Source organism: Lynx rufus, unplaced genomic scaffold (assembly GCF_022079265.1).
Source record: "Lynx rufus isolate CCGP_SWC_20201006 ecotype Redwood Valley unplaced genomic scaffold, mLynRuf1.p SCAF_1, whole genome shotgun sequence".
NCBI lineage: Eukaryota > Metazoa > Chordata > Mammalia > Carnivora > Felidae > Lynx > Lynx rufus.
Genome location: NW_025814823.1, coordinates 126,595,354 through 126,619,193, shown reverse-complemented (window position 1 = coordinate 126,619,193; position 23,840 = coordinate 126,595,354).

The window sequence follows — 23,840 nt, the reverse complement described above, 5'->3', positions numbered from 1 at the left end:
GTTCAGTCCGTTAAGTGTCTAACTCTTGATTTTGGGTCAGGTCATGATCTTGCAGTTCATGGGTTTGAGCCCCAAGTAGGGCTCCATGCTGATAGGGCGGAGCCTGCTTGGGAGTCTCTCTCTCACTCTCTCCCTGTCCCTTCCCCACTCCCTCGCTCTCTCTCTCAAAATATATAAATAAACTTTAAAAATCAAAATGATTTTGATAATTTTGTTTTTGAAATTATTTGGTGACAGAATGCATTTAATATTTGGCTATAATTTTCAGCAATAATTATGTATATTCAGGAATTCTTACAAAGCAAAGAATACCCTACAAATTGTTTTCAAATGTAATGGAATTTTTGTGATTGTTAATAGTAATAATTAAGTAAATGTAAAATATATTTAGTTAGCACTAATTTTGACTTTGTAGCTTTGTTTTGTACATTTTAGAGTCAATACTACCTTTTTTGGTTGTTTGTCTAAGGTCCTGGGTCCTTGAAAAGCTCACAAGCCCTAGACTATGCACCTCAAGTAAGAGCGTGCAGGAGGAAATAATCCACTTCTTGTCGATGATTATGCAGCATCAATGTCAGGGTCGCCCCAGTATCTTGCCATCTTAAAGTAGATGATACTTCTGCTCCTGCTTTGCCCCCATCTTCTGTTCTCTCTCCCCACAAAACTGGCAAAGCCGAGCAGAAGAAAGCAACAGCTGTAGTTAACATCAAATTCAGGGAAGAGAAAGAGGAATAAGCTATAATGGAAAAAATCCAAATAGCTACCACAGGAAATAGACATATGTGGGGAGGGGGATTAAACTAGAAGTGAGAAAGGACTCACTCTGCCAATGTTTTCCTAGAAGTGTTAACTGAATGTGATTATAAGAGCTAAGAGGTCTCACACTCACAGCAGATGTGAGTAGTAACTGCTAGTTCCCTCCTGGTATGTGCCCTGCTGGTAGACTGAAAACAGACAGAAATCATATCAGATTAATAGCCAATAGGAACTGAGTATTGTAACACAAGCCTCTCACATCAAAGATTTTGACAGCCTAATGCAATGTAGCCTTTTTCCCATGACACTCATGACCATTAAAAAAAAAAAAACAAACAGCCAAGAGATTTATAAAAATACAGATTTCTTGCTTCCATTCCAAAATATTTGGATTCAGTTTGGGGAGCATCTCAGGAATCTGTACTTCTAAGTCTCCCAGGAACTTTTAGTAATCATTCAAATATTTAGGCTGATTTCCCTCTGTCTGTGATACAACATTTTGTATAGAATTTGAATCGCATGTGGAAATTGGTGAGTCTCTCGGATTTAATATGATTTGTTATACATTAGAAGGGCCCATGCTAAGAATTTTCCCTTTGCTTTGGATGAATAAAAGGGTAAAGGGATCAGGACCTTAAATTCTAATCTAACAGCTTATGCATTATAGGCAGGACTGGGTCTGTATAATTTGCAGGGATCTATGCAAATGAAAATGCAGAGACTTGTTCAAAAATGATTGTGAATTTTAAGGCAGCAAGAGCAGAGCATAAAAGCTACTGTGGGGCCCTTCAAAGCATCTCCACGACACTGCAAGGGTGGCCTAGCCACGCACCACGCAGTGGGGATGAAAACACTGGTAAAATGTATCCTGTAAATCAAGTCCTCAGCTTCAAAAATAGAACTGCTGGCAAGAGCAAGGTCAGCCTTAATCATTTAGCAGAAATAGGGTAAAATACTATAAAATTATCATGAGCTAAGCATTTTCTTCTCTAGTAATGCAGTTATCTATCAGGATAGGAACATCGAAATGTCATCTCTGTTTGGGGCACCTGGGTGACTCAGTCAGTTAAGCATCTGACTTTGGCTCAGGTTGGGATCTCGAAGGTTGTGAGTTTGAGCCCCACATTGGGCTCTGCGCTGGCAGCTCAGAGTCTGGAGCCTGCTTCCGATTCTGTGCCTCCCTCTCTCTCTGCCCCTCCCCTGCTCATGCTCTGTCTCTGTCTCTCTCTCTCAAAAATAAGCATTAAACAATTTTTTAAACTAAAATTCATTGAAAAATTTTAAAAATAATCTCTGTTCATGTAGAAGAAAGTCTTAGTTGTTGATGAAACTTCATAGGTCTAAATTAGAAAAAAAACCCTGTAAATTCATGCCTTAAAAAGACATATGTGCATTTATATGCACACGTGTGTACATATGTATACACACATACACATATATACACGTGTATTTTACCTCTGTCACTAAGGAAAATGGGTCAAATGCAGAAGGATCATTTTTGCCCACCACCAACGCTCTTATGCAATCCTAGCATCCAGATTTTTTATTCTAATACTGTCCTCAACTAAGAGCCAAAGGGTATTGGAGGAAAGTAATGAATTCCTTGTCTTAGGAAAGAGAATTATCAGAATATGTCCAATTTTTACCAAAAAGTGAACAGTCCTGAAAAAAACAAAGAACCTGCACAAAGGGATTTTATCAGTCAAGTTGTGATCATTGGAAATTTAAACAACAGCACTAATAATAATTGTTATGTTCATTTGAACAAGGTTTGCTGTGAAATTTAGTGAACTCCTAATGCCATTCCACAGAGAATTAGTCTGTCTAAATATTTTTAAAAAATACTAGCCATGCAAAAAAAGGGTGAATATAATAGAGTATGTTTAAATTTACAATGACTTTAACACATACAGAAAAGTTACTACTGTTAAAAATAAATAAATAAACAAACAAAAACAGGCCCAAAACAGATCCACTTAGACCAAGTCACCAAACAGGGGCTTAACACCTAACCTAACTGCAGTTTCCACCTCCTGCCCCCAGAAGTGGAGTCTTAGCTGGGCAGTCAGGAATGTTCTAGTCAGCACCAAGGAGGTAATCTGTCACATGGGCCCTTTCCATTCCTGAAAAGGATGATGTAGTGATCTACCTACTAAGACCCTCCCTTCCCTTCCCCCTGGGGAAGGTGACCTTGCCTGGAATAATTCTTTCTTTTCCTTTACTGATAATAATTTCCTTGCCCCACCGTCCTTCTTTCAAAAACCTTCCATTTTGTACATCTCCTTGGAGCTACACTTTACTTGCTAAATGGGATGGCGTCTAATGCTTAATAAAGCCAATTAGATCTTCACATTTACTCAGTGGAATTTCTGTTCTTTAACACTACTAAATATAAAGGTGTTCAGTTTCCTATATTTTTATATAGCTGCTCTATATCTGTTTATAAAAAATAGACATGTTCTTGCTTCCATCTGTGCATAGTGAAAAGAATAAAAAAAAGAAACTTGGAGAAACCCAAGAAGTTCTGGAAGAAAAATGGAATCTGTACCAAAATTATTAAGGAATGAGCATTACAGGTGACCCAATATAAAAATCAGGTGGAAAGGGAGTTCAACAGGTATTCAGTATCAGTGGCTACAGACAAGCCCAGGTAGAGAGGGAAACCACCACTATTCCAGGAAAATAAAAAATAAATCAATGTTTTTCATGAGGAGAGCTAACCACCTACAGTTAGTCCCTTATGGCCAGAAGGTGAAGCTCCTATATAGCACCATTGATAATAATAAAATTCTAATAAGGAATACATCTGTTTATAATAATACTAATGGACTAGGTCAATATAGTATGACAAGACAGTGAATTATGAAATGCTAGTTAAGTGATTATGTAAAAATACATTATGTCTAGAGGAAGACACCAGGAGACAAAATAATGCCAATAATAATATCCACACAGTAATGAGGACTTGGAATTACTGAAATAACATATAAAAGGTGTCCACTAAAAGAATGTTCACTTGGGGAAAGCAGTTAAATCCTTTGTTCCATCTGTTGATAATAAAAATCCCTGCCTGGTTAGAGAAGGTATTCTATTACTTGTGATCTGGTAAGATCACTGCAACTGCAAGAAGTTATCAAAATAAATATTACTACAGCTCTAGGTATATATGAAAATTAGCATAGACATATCGCTAGGAAGGCATTAATATCATGTGTGAAGCAATAAAGGAATTAATTAAGCCCAGGTTATTGAAACTGTAGACTAGTTTTAAGTGTTAGTAGAGTAATAGATCTGCTAAGTTTTTTTTTTTTTTTTTAATTTTTTTTTTCAACGTTTATTTATTTTTGGGACAGAGAGAGACAGAGCATGAACGGGGGAGGGGCAGAGAGAGAGGGAGACACAGAATCGGAAGCAGGCTCCAGGCTCCGAGCCATCAGCCCAGAGCCTGACGCGGGGCTCGAACCCACGGACCGCGAGATCGTGACCTGGCTGAAGTCGGACGCTTAACCGACTGCGCCACCCAGGCGCCCCGATCTGCTAAGTTTTTGTGTAAGTTTTGCCTTTTTAGGGGATTTGAAGGATTCAAAAAAAATGAGTCACAATAAATTTCTATTTTCCCATTTAAATTGAATGGAAATTTAATTATTCGTGTGTTATTTACACTTAAATATTTATGAGAAATTTATTTCAAAGTTCCATTTATTAAATATGTAAGTTTAATAAATTGACCATTGTGATGGTTAATTTTATGACCGGACCAGAGGATGCCCATATGGCTAGTTAAATATTATTCTGGGTGTCTGTGAGGTTGTTTCCAGAAAATATTAGCATCTGAGTTGGTGAACTGAATAAAGCAAATGGATCTTCCTAATGCAGGTAGGTATCACCCAATCACTCGAGGACCTGATTAGAACAAAAGGATGAAGGAAGGTTAGATTCCTGTGGTCTCTGCCTCATTGTTTGAACTGAGTATAGATCTCCTACTTCCGGCACTTCTGGTTCTCAGTTTTCAGACTCAGACAAGAATCTACACCATCAGCTCTCTGGCTCTCAGGCCTTTGAACTATACACCCCCTGCCTTCCTGGGTCTCCAGCTTGCAGATGGCAGATCATGTGACTTCTCAGCCTTCATAATCATGTGAGCCAATTCCAATATATAGTGTTTCTCTATATAATCTGACTAATACAACCATTAAACAAAATACAAGTGGTCATAGATGTTCTTCTCCAGGAGGTGTTCCCCTCAGGCATTAAAGAATTGATCATTGCTCTCCAAAGAAGTAACACTCACTCTACATCAGAATGTCATATTCTGGTGTTCTGGGATTTCTTTTTTTTTTTTTAAATTTTTTTAACGTTTATTCATTTTTGAGACAGAGAGAAACAGAGCATGAATGGGGGAAGGTCAGAGAGAGAGGGAGACACAGAATCTGAAACAGGCTCCAGGCTCTGAGCTGTCAGCACAGAGCCCGACGCGGGGCTCGAACTCATGGACCGCGAGATCATGACCTGAGCCGAAGTCGGACGCCCAACCAACTGAGCCACCCAGGCACCCCATGGGATTTCTTTAAAGTAATTATCCATATGAGATAGAAAATGAAATATCATGGTCCATTAAACTGTGTAACATGTCTCAGGAGCATGTGTCCTGTAATAGTGTAAACTCTCAATATTTTTTTTTTCAACGTTTATTTATTTTGGGGACAGAGAGAGACAGAGCATGAATGGGGGAGGGGCAGAGAGAGAGGGAGACAAAGAATCGGAAACAGGCTCCAGGCTCTGAGCCATCAGCCCAGAGCCTGACGCGGGGCTCGAACTCACGGACCACGAGATCGTGACCTGGCTGAAGTCAGACGCTTAACCGACTGCGCCACCCAGGCACCCCTCAATATTTTTATTCACAGAGGAACCAGTTGTGGGCCCCATCCTATGGAGTGATCCACTACAAATGTGTAGGTTATATCCCGGATCTCACTGCCTTTGCCAGCATCAACAAGTGAGTGTGGGAAGTGTGGAAGAGGGCTAAAGGAAAACTTCACTATATATTCTCTTGTATCTTTTGAATATTGAACCATGTAAATATATAACCATTACATTTTTAAAAATTTATCTATTAGAGTTGCCCTTTTTGATGTCTTAAGACATTTGCTGCCTTAGGAAAGTGTCACTGCCTATTATAAAGTGAATGATGCACTTTTGGTGACCACACTTAAAGAAGTGAGGAAATTGGGGCACCTGGGTGGCTCAGTCGGTTAAGCATCCAACTTCAATTCAGATCATGATCTCGTGGATCATGAGTTCAAGCCTCAGGTCAGGCTCCGTGCTTGGAGCCTGGAGCCTACTTCAGAGTCTATATCTTCCTCTCTCCCTGCTCCTCCCCCGCTCATACTCCATCTCTCTCTCTCTCTCTCTCTCACTCCCTCCCTCCCTCTCTCTTAAAAACACACAAATATTAAAAAAAAAAAAAAAGAAAGCTAGGAAATCATCTAATGGATATTACAGGGAAAACAATTTAGCAAAAGGAAACAACTAGGGAAAAGGTCTGCAGGACTTTATTATTAGGTGAAATCACCTTAGAGATAAGATTATGGTGAAATCCTTCCTACCCCTTAAATATATTTATTAAGAGACCATGCCATGAAAATTGCCCCAAATATCTAGGAATTACAGAAGGTTTTTATAACTTTGAAAATTAATTGAAGGATGTGAATTTTGCTTTATATGCTTAAGTCCTGGCATCTCCTATTTTTCATCCTATATTTTCAGCCAAGTGATATCTAATTACCACTTAAAATATACACTAAAGAATACTGTATAGTTGTGGACCACCAGTTTGTGGCACCTTTAAAAATTAAATGTTATACAAAGGGGAAATAAATGTAAAAGCAAGAGCATACTTTTTTTTTTACTGCTTTACTTTAACTCCTTTTGCATTTTTATATTAATCTTTTAAAGATCAAAAATATTTTTTTATTAAAAAACAGAACTTTTTCATAAATTGAATTGAAAATCCAAACTTCTTTCTTTGGCTATGTATCTATTTTTGCTCTTCAATTGAGTTTTCTAGTTGTCATTGTTCTCTAATCTTTAGCTATTTAATCTCCTTTTGAAATGGATGCCTTTTATTTTTCTATCCAAATATATACAATACAGCATATTTGAACATGAATAGCTGATTATTGGAGTTAGCTTTGTCACATTTCATTATCAGAAACTGTTGGTTGTAAAAATACAACTTAGTTTCTATTTATATCTGTAACAGTGGGAGTTAGCAGATAGGCTAACCTAAAAATATTGAAAGGAAAGCATAAATGTATAAAATAAGTGGATGTTCTTATCTTTGTGTTGGTAAAGGACAGATTGGGAATGGAGGAGACTATTATTTTTCTGAGATACTTATGACTAGCCTTCTCTGCTTGTTTTTAAAGGTTCACTACTGAACCTGTATCTCTCCTATTTGTTTGTATTTTTCCTCATTTATTTCTAGCACATAGAAAAATTTCCTATTTCCTGAGAGTAGACATTACTACGTATGTTGGTAATGGGGAAGAAAATGAAAACAAGTATGTTTGTGTCCTCCATATTGTTTGTTGGTGGAGACCTGGCGATGGGGAGGAAGAAGGGATGCAAGGGTGAGAGATTCCCAAGTCAGGACATGTGGTTGCCAAATAGCGTCTATTATCTCTTGACCTCACAATCATTTTTCTACATTCTCTTCTATACCACACATTTAAGTCAATGACTTAACAGTAGAATCAGTGGAACCTTGGAAACAACAAAGAATATGGTTTTGAGTTTATATATATAGATTTACATACACAATTTTTCACCAACACATGTTGAAATTAGGGAGTTAGCTAGATCTTCTTAGTACACTGGGACCTTCAGGACTGGAAATGGAAACCTGTATACATATTTTACAAACTCCCAAACTCCCCTGTCAATTGGCTTTTTCTTAGATGGGGAGGTAGGATGGGGAGATGGGATGCCCTCTGATGGTACCTCTTGCAGTAAGATGGCAGCAGTAAGATGGCAGCAGTAAGAGTGGCTGATGAGCATAGCTTCCTGGATTCCTACTCACACAGCTTGATTTCCCAAGTAGCAGTCTCGGGGGCATGGTAATTGTGGGCTCTAATTTGTACCATTTTGCTTTGGTTCTCTCTATAGTAGGAAAGGGAATGGATTCCTGCAGTTACTTACCTTTTGAGTAAAATTACCCACTCCTTTTTGTTCCCACAGTTCTGCAACACTTTTGCAACCAATCCCCTTATTAAATTTCCTCTATTTTTAATGCCTATTTATACTCATATATATATTTTCTACAAAGTACTGGAAAAAAGTGTGCATGTATGTTTGTTATAAGCTTTCCATCTCTCTTTCTTGGGGCTCTCTCCCACTTTTTGTTTTCTAAGCATCAAAACCCACTCTGATGTCTGGTTGTTCAGGATTTATCATGCTGCTTCTTGTTTTCTCATGATGCTTTACATGTTCCCCACAGTGATGACACCCAGATTGTCTCTCATTTTAAGACATACATGTTTTGTGTTCAATTATTCCAGAAACTTCCACAGCAAAGAAATCTTGTGTTATCTTCCAATATTAGTTTATCTTAGTTCAACATGACTTTCTTCCTGAAGACACACTTTACCCTCAGGCAGATTTAGACTCCCTGATCTCTGTTCACATAGCTATGAACCTGCTCTTCTATTAAAGATAGCACTTAGGGGATCCTGGGAAGATGGCGGCGTAGGAGGACGCTGGGCTCACCGCGCGTCCTCCTGATCACTTAGATTCCACCTACACCTGCCTAAATAACACAGAAAACCGCCAGAAGACTAGCAGAACGGAGTCTCCAGAGCCAAGTACAAATGAGAGGCCCACGGAAGAGGGTAGGAAGGGCGGCGAGGCGGTGCGCGCTACACAGACTGGCGGGACGGAGCCAGGGTGGAGGGGCAGCCCACCAGCCAAGCAGAGCCCCTGAGTCTGGCTTGCAAAAGCGGAGGGGCCGGACAGAGTGTGTTCCGACAGCAAAAGGGACTTGACATCTGGAAGGTTATAAGCTAACAGCTCTGCTCGGAGAGTGGGGGGGCTGGAGGACAACGGGAGTGAGAGTTGTTGAGCCCCAGACGACAGAGCTCAGGTTGGTGGGGAACAAAGGCGCTTGCCAGCACCATCTCCCTTGCCCATCCCCCAGCCAAAATCCCAAAGGGAACCAGTTCCTGCCAGGGAACTTGCTTGCACCGCAAACACCCAACACTGTGCTTCTGCGGATCCATCCCTCTGGCGGGTCTGACTCCCTCCCGCTGCTGCAGGGCCCCTCCCAAAGCGGATCTCCTAAGGTAAAGCGAGCTGAGCCTGCCCCTCCCGCCCCCTGTGCACCTTGCCTATCCACCCCAGCTAATACGCCAGATCCCCAGCATCACAAGTCTGGCAGTGTGCAAGTAGCCCTGATGGGCCACGCCACCCCACAGTGAATCCCGCCCCTAGGAGAGGGGAAGAGAAGGCACACACCAGTCTGACTGTGGCCCCAGCAGTGGGCTGGGGGCTGGCATCAGGTCTGACTGCGGCCCCACCCACCAACGCAAGTTATTCAAGACAGCACAGGGGAAGTGCCCCACAGTCCCACACCACTCCAGGGACTATCCAAAATGACAAAACGGAAGAATTCCCCTCAGAAAAACGTCCAGGAAATAACAACAGCTAACAAACTGATAAAAAAGGATTTAAACAATATAACAGAAAGTGAATTTAGAATAATAGTCATAAAATTAATTGCTGGGCTTGAAAACAGTATAAAGGACAAAAGAGAATCTCTTGCTACAGAGATCAAGGGACTAAGGAACAGCCAGGATGAGCTAAAAAATGCTATCAATGAGTTGCAAAATAAAATGGAAAAAACTACGGCTCGGATTGAAGAGGCAGAGGAGAGAATAGGTGAACTAGAAGATAAAATTATGGAAAAAGAAGAATCTGAGAAAAAGAGAGATAAAAAAATCCAGGAATATGAGGGGAAAATTAGAGAACTAAGTGATGCACTGAAGAGAAATAATCTATGTATAATTGGTATTCCAGAGGAGGAAGAGAGAGGGAAAGGTGCTGAAGGTATACCTGAAGAAATCATAGCTGAGAACTTCCCTGATCTGGGGAAGGAAAAAGGCATTGAAATCCAAGAGGCACAGAGAACTCCCTTCAGACGTAACTTGAATCGATCTTCTGCACGACATATCATAGTGAAACTGGCAAAATACAAGGATAAAGAGAAAATTCTGAAAGCAGCTAGACATAAACGTGCTCTAACATATAAAGCGAGACCTATAAGACTCGTGACTGATCTCTCTACTGAAACTCAGCAGGCCAGAAAGGAATGGCAGGAGATCTTCAATGTGATGAACAGAAAACATATGCAGCCGAGAATCCTTTATCCAGCAAGTCTGTCATTTAGAATAGAAGGAGAGATAAAGGTCTTCCCAAACAAACAAAAACTGAAGGAATTCATCACCACTAAACCAGCCCTACAAGAGATCCTAAGGGGGATCCTGTGAGACAAAGTACCAGAGACATCGGTACAAGCATGAAACCTACAGACATCACAATGACTCTAAACCCACATCTTTCTATAATAACACTGAATGTAAATGGACTAAATGCGCCAACCAAAAGACATAGGGTATCAGAATGGATAAAAAAACAAGACCCATCTATTTGCTGTACACAAGAGACTCATTTTAGACCTGAGGACACCTTCAGATTGAGAGTGAGGGGATGGAGAACTATTTATCATGCCACTGGAAGTCAAAAGAAAGCTGGAGATGCTGTTTCTATCAGAAAAATGAGAATTTAAATTAAAGGCTGTAACAAGAGATGAAGAAGGGCATTATATAATAATCACAGGGTCTATCCATCAGGAAGAGCTAACAATTATAAATGTCTATGTGCCAAATATAGGAGCCCCCAAATATATAAAACAATTACCCACAAACATAAGCAACCTTATTGATAAGAATGTGGTAATTGCAGGGGACTTTAACACTCCACTTACAGAAATGGATAGATCATTGAGACACATGGTCAATAAAGAAACAAGGGCCCTGAATGATACATTGGATCAGATGGACTTGACAGATATATTTAGAACTCTGCATCCCCAAGCAACAGAATATACTTTCTTCTCGAGTGCACATGGAACCTTCTCCAAGATAGATCACATACTGGGTCACAAAACAGCCCTTCATAAGTATACAAGAATTGAAATCATACCATGCATACTTTCGGACCACAATGCTATGAAGCTTGAAATCAACCACAGGAAAAAGTCTGGAAAACCTCCAAAAGCACGGAGGTTAAAGAACACCCTACTAAAGAATGAATGGGTCAACCAGGCAATTAGAGAAGAAATTAAAAAATATATGGAAACAAATGAAAATGAAAATACAACAATCCAAATGCTTTCGGATGCAGCGAAGGCAGTCCTGAGAAGAAAATACATTGCAATCCAGGTCTATCTCAAGAAACAAGAAAAATCCCAAATACAAAATCTAACAGCACACCTAAAGGAAATAGAAGCAGAACAGCAAAGACAGCCTAAATCCAGCAGAAGAAGAGAAATAATAAAGATCAGAGCAGAAATAAACAATATAGTATCTAAAAAAAACTGTAGAGCAGATCAACGAAACCAAGAGTTGGTTTTTTGAAAAAATAAACAAAATTGATAAACCTCTAGCCAGGCTTCTCAAAAAGAAAAGGGAGACGACCCAAAGAGATAAAATCATGAATGAAAACGGAATTATTACAACCAATCCCTCAGAGATACAAGCTATTATCAGGGAATACTATGAAAAATTATATGCCAACAAACTGGACAACCTGGAAGAAATGGACAAATTCCTAAACACCCACACGCTTCCAAAACTCAATCAGGAGGAAATAGAAAGCTTGAACAGACCCCATAACCAGCAAAGAAATTGAATCAGTCATCAAAAATCTCAAAACAAATAAGAGTCCAGGACCAGATGGCTTCCTAGGGGAGTTATACCAGACGTTTAAAGCAGAGATAATACCTATCCTTCTCAAGCTATTCCAAAAAATAGAAAGGGAAGGAAAACTTCCAGACTCATTCTATGAAGCCAGTATGACTTTGATTCCTAAACCAGACAGAGACCCAGTAAAAAAAGAGAACGACAGGCCAATATCCCTGATGAATATGGATACAAAAATTCTCAATAAGATACTAGCAAATCGAATTCAACAGCATATAAAAAGAATTATTCACCATGATCAAGTGGGATTCATTCCTGGGATGCAGGGCTGGTTCAACATTCGCAAATCAATCACTGTGATACAACACATTAATAAAAGAAAAGATAAGAACCATATGATCCTGTCAATCGATTCAGAAAAGGCCTTTGACAAAATTCAGCAACGTTTCTTAATAAAAACCCTTGAGAAAGTCGGGATAGAACGAACATACTTAAAGATCATCAAAGCCATTTATGAAAAGCCCACAGCTATCATCTTCAATGGGGAAAAACTGAGAGCTTTTTCTCTGAGATCAGGAACACGACAGGGATGTCCACTCTCACCGCTGTTGTTTAACATAGTGTTGGAAGTGCTAGCATCAGCAATCAGACAACAAAAGGAAATCAAAAGCATCAAAGTTGGCAAAGATGAAATTAAGCTTTCACTTTTTGCAGATGACATGATATTATACATGGAAAATCCGATAGACTCCACCAGAAGTCTGCTAGAACTGATCCATGAATTTAGGAAAGTTGCAGGATACAAAATAAATGTACAGAAATCAGTTGCATTCTTATATACTAATAATGAAGCAACAGAAAGACAAATAAAGAAACTGATCCCATTCACAATTGCACCAAGAAGCATAAAATACCTAGGGATAAATCTAACCAAAGATGTAAAAGATCTGTATGCTGAAAACTACAGAAAGCTTATGAAGGAAATTGAAGAAGATATAAAGAAATGGAAAAACATTCCGTGCTCATGGATTGGAAGAATAAATATTGTCAAAATGCCAATACTACCCAAAGCTATCTACACATTCAAAGCAATCCCAATCAAAATTGCACCAGCATTCTTCTCGAAACTAGAACAAGCAATCCTAAAACTCATATGGAACCACAAAAGGCCCCGAATAGCCAAAGGAATTTTGAAGAAGACCACCAAAGCAGGAGGCATCACAATCCCAGACTTTAGCCTCTACTACAAAGCTGTAATCATCAAGACAGCATGGTATTGGCACAAAAACAGACACACAGACCAATGGAATAGAATAGAAACCCCAGAACTAGACCCACAAGAGTATGTCCAACTAATCTTTGACAAAGCAGAAAAGACTATCCAATGGAAAAAAGACAGTCTCTTTAACAAATGGTGCTGGGAGAACTGGACACCAACATGCAGAAGATTGAAACTAGACCACTTTCTCACACCATTCACAAAAATAAACTCAAAATGGATAAAGGACCTGAATGTGAGACAGGAAACCATCAAAACCCTAGAGGAGAAAGCAGGAAAAGACCTCTCTGACCTCAGCCGTAGCAATGTCTTACTTGACACATCCCCAAAGGCAAGCGAATTAAAAGCAAAAATGAACTACTGGGACCTTATGAAGATAAAAAACTTCTGCACAGCAAAGGAAACAACCAACAAAACTAAAAGGCAACCAACGGAATGGGAAAAGACATTTGCAAATGACATATCGGACAAAGGGCTAGTATCCAAAATCTATAAAGAGCTCACCAAACTCCACACCCAAAAAACAAATAACCCAGGGAAGAAATGGGCAGAAAACATGAATAGACACTTCTCTAAAGAAGACATCCGGATGGCCAACAGGCACATGAAAAGATGCTCCACGTCGCTCCTCATCAGGGAAATACAAATCAAAACCACACTCAGATATCACCTCACGCCAGTCAGAGCGGCCAAAATGAACAAATCAGGAGACTATAGATGCTGAAGAGGATGTGGAGAAATGGGAACCCTCTTGCACTGTTGATGGGAATTCAAATTGGTGCAGTCACTCTGGAAAGCAGTGTGGAGGTTCCTCAAAAAATTAAAAATAGATCTACCCTATGACCCAGCAATAGCACTGCTAGGAATTTACCCAGGGATACAGGAGTACTGATGCATAGGGGCACTTGTACCCCAATGTTTATAGCAGCACTCTCAACAATAGCCAAATTATGGAAAGAGCCTAAATATCCATCAACTGATGAATGGATAAAGAAATTGTGGTTTATATACACAGTGGAGTACTATGTGGCAATGAAAAAGAATGAAATATGGCCCTTTGTAGCAACATGGATGGAACTGGAGAGTGTGATGCTAAGTGAAATAAGCCATACAGAGAAAGATACCATATGTTTTCACTCTTATGTGGATCCTGAGAATCTTACCAGAAACCCATGGGGGAGGGGAAGGAAAAAAAAAAGAGGTTAGAGTGGAAGAGAGCCAAAGTATAAGAGATCTTAAAAACTGAGAACAAACTGAGGGTTGATGGGGGGTGGGAGGGAGGGGAGGGTGGGTGATGGGTATTGAGGAGGGCACCTTTTGGGATGAGCACTGGGTGTTGTATGGAAAGCAATTTGACAATAAACTTCATATATTGAAAAAAAATAAAGATAGCACTTATCATATTGTATGAGAACTGTTGGCTTATTTATGTGGCTTTCACAATAGTCTATGAGTTCTGTGAGGTCATCTTTGTGTCTCTACAGTCTAGAAGGGTCACTGGCATATGGAAACTATTATTTTTAATAAAGGAATGCATGTTGAACCTAGAATGGTACGGGTTTCAAGGGGTTCCATGCATAATAATGCAAGTTAACACGTGGGTGGCAATATTAGTTCATGATTTGAAAGGAAAAGGTGGTTATAAGGTTAAGCAGAATGTAAACTCCTCTGGGGTAGAGAATTGCCTTTTACATATCTGTATCCTCAGTTTAATATTGTGCTGAGATAATGCCTGGAAGGCCATGAGAGATGCTGTGAATTAAGCAGACATAGAGATGAAAGTCAGAGATTAAAAAGGATAATCGACAACCAGGAGGGAAGAACACAGAAGCAACATGAAGACAATTTGGCGTTATTTCCTCAATAGAATCTTTTTAGAGAAAGTTATCTAAGCTTGCTTGGTATCGTCCCCCTAAACCCAGTCAGTTCCCTGAACCTCTGGACTCAGCTACCATTTGTCTTAAAATAAAGCAGTTAATTGGTTGATTAAATGTGTAGTGGCTCTTCTCCAAATCCCTGTCACTTATGTGAAACATTAACTCTTGAAAGTATTAAGAAGTGGAATGGTTGAAGATCACATCATACAAGAATTGTATACATTTTTGTATATCTTTGCACATCTAAATAAAGTAATTCTAGAGGTTGTAGAACAGGGGAAAACTCTGCAGTGGTGTGAGTTTTTAAATTTTTTTTTTCAACTTTTATTTATTTTTGGGACAGAGAGAGACAGAGCATGAACAGGGGAGGGGCAGAGAGAGAGGGAGACACAGAATCGGAAACAGGCTCCAGGCTCTGAGCCATCAGCCCAGAGCCTGACGCGGGGCTCGAACTCACAGACCGCGAGATCGTGACCTGGCTGAAGTCGGACGCCTAACCGACTGCGCCACCCAGGCGCCCCAAAGTGGTGTGAGTTTTAAACGCTATGACAGACAGGAGGTATGTGTAATGGGGATTTTTGATTCCCATAAATCACCTTGACCTGGGCAACAATCCTTACTCCTAGGCAAGTGCACACACTCAAGTAGCAGTTTAAAGTGAGGAAAGTAACTCCAGACTTTATCAACTATCTTGGTAATTGAAAAGAGGGTAACTTACAGGAATATGCCATGGCCTAAAGGGAGTGGATATAATTTTTATGGACATTTTCCCCCTTAGATATTACTTCTGCATCCACCGTGAGAATTTCTCAAGGCACTACATAATGCTCTATAGAGGGCAGCTTGTAAAATGTAGCAGCCAAGGACAGAAATCAAGGTGTACAGAACGCTGATGACTTTAAGGCAGAAATATGGACTTAACTGTGCTATGTTAATACCCTCTGTTTTAAAGCTCATCGAAAAATAAGTCTGATGACTTTCAGAAGATGAGATCCCACTGTAACAATAGAATCATACCACACATTTGAGTCAGTAACTTAATGGTAGAATCAATGGAAACCTTGGAAACAACAAAGAATATGGTTTTGATTTTATGTACACAGATATATATATACACGTTTTCATCAACATTTCATGTTGAAATCAGGGAGTTAGCTAGATCTTCTTAGTGCATTGGGACTCTCAGGACTATTGGGAGTGGGATGGGGTACATACCTCATCTGTCTCCAGCCCAACCTCCTTGAACCTTGCTCTTGGCTCAGCATTCTTACCCTTGATTTTCCTGAAAAGGAATTTGGACAAAAATTGCTTCCATGTTCACTTGAGAGGTAGCTATTTTGAATTAAAAAAAAAAAAACGGTGCAGGAAACTGTTTTTTTTTTTAAATTTGAAAATATAATAAATTCAGGTGTAATAATGCTGATCAGGAGTTCTGATTGGTAGTTAAAAGTGCACGATTGTTGGAAATTTCAAAGGGAGTTATTAGAGAATAAATTACACTGATTTCATTGAGAAAAATATTTCAAAGTACAAAGTCTTTGAAAAAAATCATAAAACGTAGTCTTTAATAGGGAAAAGCCCAACAAAAATAAGTAGGTAAGGTAACCGAGACAAGTAATTCAACAGATTAATGTTTTACATACATGTGAGGTATTAAATAACCTTAATGTTGGAGGCATTTTTTGCATATTATTTCTTTCAGTTTTCATAATAACCTTTCAGTATTATTATTACCACTTTGCAAGGCCACACAACTAATATTCATTAGAACTTCAATACAACTATAGGTCTGCTGTATGTTTTAGCATTTATTTCTTCCACTCTAGGACACTGCCAAGAAATATTTAAGTTTGTGCCAGACCTGTGTAAAGAAAGCTAATCTCTGTGGAGTTTTCTCAACCAACATATTCATGTTCCTTTCCAATTATTTTAAATAGCAGTTTACAAACCCTTCAAAGCAATTTGAGATTTTGCCCTTTCTTTTAAACAAACAAGCCAACACAAATGATAATGTTCTATAATAATGGGCCTCTTTTACAGAAAGGCGGTCATTAATTCTTGTTTTCTTTCTAGGTAAATTCTGCTTATGTAATTAGTACATTAGTTATCCAGGGTAAGTAGTCTACCCTGACTGCCTGAATAAGTTCAAGATCGTCTCTTATAAGCTTTAATATCACCATGTTTCTTTCCTTCAGAACATTTATTTATGTTTTTAATTACACGTTTGTCTGCATGATTTTTTTATCTTGGTATTTCATCTAGAGTGCAGGCATTGTATGTTTTTATTCAGCACTGACTCCCTCAGTCCCTATCATAATGCCTAACAACTAATAGGCCCTCAAAAAATATTTGTTGGATGAATGGATGGCTAAGTGAATAAAGGTATGGGTAGACAGAGATGGGAAGGAAATGAGCAAATGGCTAGGCCATCTTGGACTCCTGGTATTAAAGAAGGCTTCTTAAATGACCTGGGATTTAAGCTGGCCTTTGAAAAGGGGGCAAGAGTAAGATCTCAACCCACATGTTAAAAATAATCTTGGTTACAGTTTCCTTTTTGTTTTCCATTAAGTGCAATTGGAGAGCTTCTTCCTAAATTAAGCCTCACAGCTTTATTTTCCAACACATGTGGGTGAAGAAGGTATTGTTATATTAAGCAACACAGCCAATTAAAAGAGGAAATGAAAATGATTCTTAAATGAACAACATTCCACTTCCCCTCTGGTTTCCTTTAATACTATATTATAATGTTTCATTGGTAAAATTAAGGCATGTTTATCCTTCTACAGACCTGCATGATGCGTTAGAAATAATAGAAACAACAGCTGCATCATGATGTAGAGCTAAGGGGAACATCTGCAGAGTGTCCAAAATGGCAATGCAGTTTAGGCAGCCAGTTGCCGGTTCGCTTGCTCAACAAACAGGACTGAGCCCCCAACTGTCTCTCAGCAGCTCTAATCCACAACTCTGTTCCCGGCCTTGCCTTTATAGATGTCTGCGTTTCAACTTTGCACAGAGCTTTCTTTCTTTTGATTACCACCAAGGGGATTATGTAACTCTACTGAGCCTTCCCTTTCTTGTGCATCTCTTCGGTCCTTTGCTAAATTTTCCCTCTCCTCTTTTCCAGGCTTCTCCCAAACTCTTGTTCGAAGACTTTATTAGTTGACCTAGCAAATTAAAAAGTAGCAATTGCTTTGCTTTTGCATCTTTTGATTTTAAAAGGACATGTGCCCCTAAATGCCATGTCAGATTTTTCCCTTGCTCAGGTACATTGCAATATTGTCCTTGAAGTCTCCTGGAACAGAGACTGAAAATGGCCATATCAGGCCAGAGTGGATATTTACTTTGTCATTAGCTGTTCTCTCAAACATGCTCTCCATTCTGCTGCAGTGCAATTGCCACAGACATTTCCCCACTTCCCCCCCTGCCCCTTCCCCTGACCAGGAATGCTTCTTTTCCGCTGGTCATGTTTTTCTCTTATCAGATAATTGAGTTAAATGTGTATATAGTCTAGACAAATTCTGCCAGATGAGACAAGATAACAAAAGAACACGTTTTAGGAAATAATGACCACAAGACGACATGTTGTGCACCACTCTGCTCCTGACTGATAGCCCTCCTTATATAGTTCCGGACACAAGAGCCCCACACATTAAGAAATCTGTTTATTCTGCTCTTTTAGGACTATCTTTGTTTCACACTGGGAAAAACCAGAACCATTTCTAGGTGTAGAGAAGAGAATACTCAGCTAAAATGGAACAAAGAAAAGGAAAGGTCTTAAGAAAGGAGACTTAAAAGGTTGCTTTGAGGAAGACTTGGATTAAAAAACAAACAAGGGTTGCCTGGGTGGCTCAAGTCAGTTAAACGTCCAACTCTTGATTTCAGCTCAGTTCATGATCTCACAGTTTGTGAGTTAAAGCCTTGCATCAGGCTCTGATTAATGGTGCAGAATTCTCTTTCTCTCCACTCTCTCTGCCCTCTATCTCACTCTCACTCTCTTAATAAATAAACTTAGAAAAAAACCCACAAAGGTCACATTTTCAGTCAGTAAGAAAGGCAGCAAGATATGTTGAAAAGCCCAGAGTTCTGGTCCCGGCTAGTCATTAATTCACTGTATAAACTTGGGGAAATCATAGAAACTTTCTGGGGCTCACTGTTCTCACCTTCAAACTGAGGAAGTCAGTTTAGATGACTTCCAAGTTATCTCCCAGATTTGAAATTCCATGATGCTAAGACAGAGGATACTATGATTTATCAAAGACAGTACAATTAAAAAAACAAACAAACAAGCAAACAAACAAACAAAAAAACCTGAGCAAGTCTCTGGCATCCAAATGACTGGGTTCAAACAATGCCTCCATTTTTTTTTTTTAAATTAACACTAAGAAATTTCATCAGATTTTAACTTCCCTAAATCTCAATCTTCTACTATAAAATGGGGATAAAAACAGAATCTATGTGATAGGATTACTGGTGAATTAAACATAATTCACACACAGTGTTATTATGGTGCTTGGGGCTCAGAGGACACTCCAATGCCAAGAATTTAGGAAGGACTACAGTCTCTTGGGGCACTTGGGTGGCTCAGTTGGTAAAGCATCTGACTCTGGCTTTCAGCTCAGGTCATGATCTCTCAGTTCATGAGATCAAGCCCCACATCCAGCTCTACAATGACAGTGTAGAGCCTGCATGTGATTCTCTCTCTCCCTCTCTCTGCCCCTTCCCCCCAAAAAAAACCCCACATTAATTAAAAAAAATCTTTTAAAAAAAATTTTTTTTTGTTTTTTTTGTTTTTTTTTTAAATTTATTTTTGGGACAGACAGAGACAGAGCATGAACGGGGGAGGGGCAGAGAGAGAGGGAGACACAGAATGGGAAACAGGCTCCAGGCTCCGAGCCATCAGCCCAGAGCCTGACGCAGGGCTCGAACTCATGGACTGTGAGATCGTGACCTGGCTGAAGTCGGACGCTTAACCGACTGCGCCACCCAGGCGCCCCTTAATTTTTAATGTGTATTTATTTTTGAGAGAGAGAGACAAAGAGACAGAGCATGAGTGGGGTAGGAGCAGAGAGAGAGGGAGACACAGAATCCAAAGCAGGGTCTAGGCTCAGAGCTGTCAGCACAGAGCCCAGCGCAGGGCTCGAACCCACAAACCGTGAGATCACGACCTGAGCTGAAGTCGGACACTTAACTAAGCCACCCAGGCGCCCCAATTAAAAAAAACCTTATAAAGGACTACAGTCTCCTCACAAACACCTAGGAAGAAAAGCAGAGAGTACATTTGTGTGTATTTGGCTTGATGGGTTTCAGATCTCCTAATAGGATTATTTAAAAAAATCATAATATGTAAAACCCTCCTCCTAAATTCTGAGTATCGCAATTAATATGTCAGTCTAGCAGAGCATGGAGCTAGGGAGGTGGGCCTGAGACAACAGCGAAACTCTGACCTTCACTGAGCTTTAACCTCTGCCCCTACGCTTTTGGGGAGTTCGCCTCAGACCCAGCTAGCCATTCTCTGTCACTGAATAGAATTTAGGATACACGTGGCAGTAGACGATCCAACTTCAGTAATTTGCAGTCTTAACTATTCTCTAAAACCGATCTGTCCTTAGAAAGGAAAAGCACTCCAGGACCACAGAGCTTTGGTTTCCATGGCAACGGCATAGGTCAATAGCTGCAGTCACACCTTCGCCAGCCTTGATTGCATCTGGCAATTTACCATCTTCTGTGCTTCCCTTTGTTTGAGCCTCTCTCATTTGCTTAATTCCCTTCTCTATTGGGAGAGTCACAAAATGCAAAATGGCAGGAGCTGAATTTAAATTAAAAGGTAGGGGAGCCTTCATAATTTAAGTGCTATGGAGAGCACTGCTAATTCTATAACTCATATACATGTGCTACTTGAAATCAAATCCTATACCCTGAACCTCAGAATCTGTGCTTCCCATATTCTGCTGCAGCCTGGAAATTCTTGGCATACTCAATGGTTTGGGGGAAAACCAATGGCATTTCTGCCTCCCAAAATGGCATATTATGGGTATTGTTAGGATAAGGTCCACAGTCTTCAAGTTGTCACATAAAGCCCTGTATCATCTGACCTTTGCTCACAGGAACTAACATCTTCCTGCTCTTCCCCATTTACAATTGCTTAAGCAGTATTTTTCTTCTTTCAGGTTCTTGAACATACCTTATGCTTCAGGTCCTCACATACTGTCCCCTTTTTTTGCAACATCATTCCCTTAGCCTCTTTGCCTGACTATCTCCCGTTGGTCCTTTAGGACTCTGGTTAGGTGTCACTTTCTGCAAGAAAGCTTTTTTAACCCTAAGCCTAGTTAGTCTTTCATTATACTTAAATGTGCTTCCCTGTCATACCACTGTCAGCATACATTTTAGTAGCCAGTGTGACTGGCTTGCAACTGCCTTATACTGTGCAAGCCCACTGAATGCACAGGCATGTCTGCCCCTCCCCCTCCATCCACCAATGCCACTGCTGAATTTCCAAGGCTCTCCCCGATTTTGATACATCATGGATACTTGATAAATATTTGTTATAGGTCTGAAATCACTTTGCCCTACTGAGACCATTAAAGTTACTTGTTATAAATTATTTCATGACCTTGATGTTCCACAACTTCCTTTCTATACAACTACAAACATCTACTGGAAGGTGCTTTTACTCAAGATATATTGGAAATCTTCTTATATTTCACATGGACATCAGTACATAGATCACTCGAAGTGGACAAATTCTAAAATCTCTGGGCTATGGAGTATTTTTTTTTTATGATCTAGTCCATTAAACACTGATTTTTAGGTCCAGCTCAAAGTAGCTATCTAAGAAGACTTAAAAATAAATAACAAACAAAAATGTGGAAGTAAATTAAATAAGTAGCACTACTGAGCCATGAAATTTACAGTTATCAGACCAGTCCATTAGCATGATGCCTAGCAGGCCTAGACCCCTTCTTGCTGCTATACACACAGTGTTTTATTTCAGAGCTGATCACTTGGAAAAGGCAAAGGCAAAAGCAAAGGCAAAGGCAAAGGCAAAGGCAAAAACAAAGGCAAAGGCAAGGCATGCTGTTTTCCAAATGTTACACCACTAGGCTTTAGTAACTGGGGATTATTTGAGCCAGGCATTGAAGAAGCAGATACTCAGTACATGGTACACTGATATCATGATACTTTGAGGCTAATTTTTTTTTTTGACACTGGGACATTTTCAACTGTCAGCTTTTGAAATTATTAGCAAGCAACCTGTGCAACGGATACCCTCCCTTCACACCTGAGCCTTCTTTTATTCCATCACTAATTATGTCTCTATTTCTGAGTGACACCCAAGCCCTAACCCCAACTGTCAGTTTAGTCTATGCAAAATTTCAGATGTTGGACATCTGAAGGACAATGGACAGAAATAAGCATTAGGTAGTACACTATGTGGTCAAATGCTTCCAAAAGGCATCAGGGCAAGAGAGTTCATATATAAAACAGCTACATCCCTTAGAGAAAGTGTTAGGAAAAGAAGATGGGAGCCAAGGAAAGAGTCATGGAGAATCACCATACTGCATTGAGTATACAAGAGAGAAGGAAACTACAAAGGAGACTAAGAAAAGAATAAGGAGTAAGAATACCATGCTGCAAAGTGATCATGTAAGGTAAGAATGAAAAAGTGGATATTGGACTTACCACTCTCTGAATTTTGAAAACCAACTAGTTACTGCGGCTTAGAATAGCAGTTAAAAATGTGGAAACGGGCATAAGATCCCTTTCTTGATATCTTTCTTTCCCAACTTCTTCATGAGGCCCATTGTTCCAGCCTCGCCAATGGCCGAAGCCCTGGTCTTCTCTGTTCTCATTCTATCTGATGTGGCACCACCTGGCTCCAATGGCTGGGGGGAATCACAAAGCTTGCTTGTATTAAAATGTCAAAGAAATCCTATGGCATTTAATTTATATAAACATCTTTCCTACTATATCTTTGCATGTTAGCAATGCTCAAAATAATATATGTACCTCTTTCCATTATGATATTTTCCAAAATAGTTCAGTAATTTCACTACAAGTGTTAGTCATAAAGAAAAAAAATCATTAATTTGGTTAGTACACATAATGAAGCATACCCTATAAGTAAAGTACTGGTGATCAAGCAGGAAGACAAATATTTCTGCTTTCATGGAGCTTAGATTCTAGGTAGAGAGAACAGATTAAAATCATACCACTAACATTTGCCAGGTGGTTATAAGTGCTATGACAGAAAGTAAAACAGGGTTAAAAAGGTTCAGAGAGTAATAGTGGGGGCTGCTTCAGATTGGTTTGTCAGCTCTCAGTAGGTGTCATTTGGTCAGAGAGCTAAATGAAATGAGAAGTTCACAAAATGAATATCTAGGGAACAGCAGTCAAGGATGAGAGAATATAGCATCCCCAAATTAGGCAGTTTGAGGATTGGCAAAGAGGCTACTGATAATGTAAATAAATACACTTCCATCATGAGGGTGTGTGCAATTATCAATGTATTTACTAGTAGCCAATCATCTACATACAACCAGGATATAAGGACAGACCACTCTGTCTACTTTTTTTTTTTTTTTAATTTTTTTTCCACGTTTATTTATTTTTGGGACAGAGAGAGACAGAGCATGAACGGGGGAGGGGCAGAGAGAGAGGGAGACACAGAATCGGAAACAGGCTCCAGGCTCTGAGCCATCAGCCCAGAGCCTGACGCGGGGCTCGAACTCACGGACCGTGAGATCGTGACCTGGCTGAAGTCGGACGCTTAACCGACTGTGCCACCCAGGCGCCCCCCACTCTGTCTACTTTTTATATCATTATCATTCAAAGGAATCAAAAAACTCTTGGTGTTTCATCTACCACCTCTATTCAGATATATCCCAAATCTTTGTTTCATCCCTGATCTCATTTCTGAGCTATAATCCTTTCTAACCATTTGCTAAACCCTAT